Below are 3,438 nucleotides of genomic sequence, written 5' to 3' on the forward strand. Positions count from 1 at the left end.
TTGATGAAATAGATTAAATGTGTGTTTGTTGGTTCGGAGGTGTTTTCTATAATGTTTATATTCGTGATTACAAACATCGCAGTACGTTGTATTCACCATATTTATAGAATAAAACTTTGCTTAAACTAAAATTTTCTTGATGAAAATTTCGTTTAATTTATAGGTGAATCTGTGCTTAAAAACATTTTATCCTCCAACTTTTTCACTTAATAAATACAATGTTTCAAGACACAAAAGACAAGTTTCAATCAATCTCTTCATCTGTTAAAGATACTGAGAAATATGTCAAGGATGTAAAATTGAACAAAGATAAATATAACAACTATTGGATAAAAACTATTATGGTAAATAATATGAGTTCTTCAATTTCCTTCAGTGGAAGGGCTTTTAGTATACCTGGTAGAACATCAATTAAAGTATCTCTAACAAAAGTTTCTCCTCTCCTTCTAGTAATATATTCAAAACTAGAAAAAGCAATGAAACAAGAAAAAGTATCAAAGAACAAAAACCTTATGGATGAAGCTTTAGAAAGAAAAGATAAGACCATCTGTAATATGCAAGGAGAAATTTGTAGTTTTTTTCAACAACCCTAAAGATGTAAATCCTGATGAAATAAAGGATGTTAATATATCAGGTGAAATGACATTTCGTTCAATAGTAGTTAACGATAATTTTAAAATTACCTTTAATATAAAAAATGTTGTCGTTGAATCTGATAATGAAAAAAAGTATATCGATATCGATGGTAATTTACAACTGAAAGTATAGATGAATTTCAGTTTAAGTAAAGTTTTACTTTATAAATATGCTCGACTTTCCTGATTCTCCATATGACAAATTTGAGAATTGTCCTGCGTGTGAAAGACGGGGATTAAACACAGAGTCAAAAGCCTATAAACAATGTATATTCTGTGATTATCTTCTAATTAATGATAATAAAAAATATAAAAAGGAAAATAATTCTTTTAGATTTACACCAAAAATGAATTACTTTACAAGATTGATTAGAGAAATGAATGTAAAGTATGAGGATGATAACACACCTTTCCTTACAAGGGAAGAAACTGAACATATAAGAGAAATGTTCAAAGGATTGTTGTTGTATATTATTCATGGATGTAATTTTCAGGGAAATATCAACACAAGATATTGTATAAATAAAATAATGGATTATCTTGAAATTAAACCTGAACTTAGGATAAAATATAGAGTTTCTAAAAAAGCCAATAATAAATTAAATAACCTGTTTTTCAAATATATAAATGAATGATTTTTTACCTATTTGGGAAAATAAGATAAAATTTAACAACCATAAAAATCTCCCAAATTCATTAAGATGTCTCATAGTTGGTTCAAGTGGATGTGGAAAAACCTGCTTACTTTTAAAAATGCTCCTCACTCCCAACTTTTTAGATTATGATAATTTAATAATTTTCACAAAGTCGAGTTTTCAACCAGAGTATCAACTACTCTCACAAGGTTTTAATGCTGGTCTTCAAAAAGAAGATATAATCGGTTTATTTAAACGTCAAAAAAACCTAAATGATTATAACATTGAAGATATAATTCAACTATTTTGTGATACACAGAGATGTAAAAAGAAATCAAATCCTATAACTTGTATTCTTAGTGATAATACGGATGATATACCGTCTCCCCAAGATTTGGATAAATCAAAAAGAACCTCGTTATCTTTGATGATTGTGTTAATGAGAGAAACCAAACGGTAATGGACAGCTACTACACAAGAGGGAGACATTCTTCTTGTAATTGTATTTATCTTAGTCAATCGTACTTTCAACTTCCTCGTCGTTCCATCAGAAACAATGCTAATACTTTTATTTTATTCAAGTTAAATTCAATAGATATCAATAATTTTTGGAGAGATAATTGTTCTACATTATGTAGTAAAAAGAAATTTGAGGATTACATGAAGCACACGACTGAAAAATATAAATATATTGTTGTGAAACAAGATGAGATATTAAGGGATATATTTTTTGTTTTATAAACAATTACATATATAAATGACAACTATTATTATAAATCTTGTGGGTAAATCTGCTTCTGGAAAAAACTTTCATAAATCAAGGTTCTTGTGTAGTACAAATGAGAATATTGTAAATTTACTTAAAAAACACCCCGTGATATGCATTGTATCAACAACAACTAGAGCAATAAGACCTGGAGAAATAAAAGGTGAAGATTATCACTATATTTCAGTGGAGGAACATATGCGATTGAGGAATGAAGGACAAATATTTGAGGTTTCTCTTGGTACAACAAAATATTCACATTGTAAGAGTGAGTTAAGGAAACTAAAATCTGGTGGTGTTGGGATATTAGAAACTAATCCAGAAGGAACGAGACAAATTATTAAATATCTGAGCGGGGTGAAGATTTTATCATTCGGTTTTGATGTTGATGAAGAAACTCAACGCAAACGTATGAAAAGCAGAGATGCAAGGATTAGTGAAGAAGAAATTACAACTCGCATTAATGTTAATAAAGAATTTGATGAAATATTTAAAGAAAAGGATTTATTTGAACACATCTACTTGAATGATGAAGAAAAGGAAAATTTCCCTGTTAATCTTTACAATTCATTAAATGATATTTTACAATAAATAAATGGATACAAAAGAAAGAGCAAGAAGATTTAAGGAACATCAAGAGTTGGTTTCAAAAGTTGTAAAACAACAGGAAGACATAAAGAAGAAACGCAGACAGAAACTAACGGGCGAAGAAGCATTTGAAAGAAAACAAGAGAAATTTTTTAAACCACTTTTAAAAACTTCCCAAGAAAAATGAAAGATGTTTCCACAGTTCCCACAGTAGAATATACTCCCAGAAAGCTTCAAATGTTAAAAGATTTCAGTCAAATGACGGAGGAAGAATTAGAGCATTTAGGAGAATTAGAATATGATGATGAAGGTTTATTTCAACAACTGGAAGAGATTAATCAACCCCCTGATTATATTGTGAATGCTGTTCAAAACAATGAATATTCAGCGGATTCAAAAACCAAAGCAGGACTCATTCCAACAGAACAACCAGCAATATTTCATCTTGTTCAAGAAAAGGTATTGATATTTAATGATGAATTAAGGTTCTTAAGTTCTGCTCAACTCCCTTTTAAACTAACTCCAAGATTAATGTTTCTTCTCACAAAAGATGGAAGACAAGGTTCAACTGTGAGGGATGAATCAAAGTATATTGATAAACCATTGGATATGGAAAATAATGATGATAGAGTATATATTGATTTGCTGAACACTCTAAATTATAAGGTTATTCTTTCTGGTAAAAGTAGGAAGAATGAGAAGGAGAAACACATTATTCAGGCTTTAAGTATCCTTGGTTCAGGTATTAGTTTTCTTCCAAATGACCCATCGCAATTAGTTAATAGACTGTTATTGTTGTTAGGCAGTAAGAAGG

The sequence above is a fragment of the Eptatretus burgeri genome, unplaced genomic scaffold, assembly GCF_056783735.1.
Source record: "Eptatretus burgeri isolate ZD-2024b unplaced genomic scaffold, Ebu_testis_v1 Ebu_testis_scaffold_866, whole genome shotgun sequence".
Taxonomy (NCBI): Eukaryota; Metazoa; Chordata; class Myxini; order Myxiniformes; family Myxinidae; genus Eptatretus; species Eptatretus burgeri.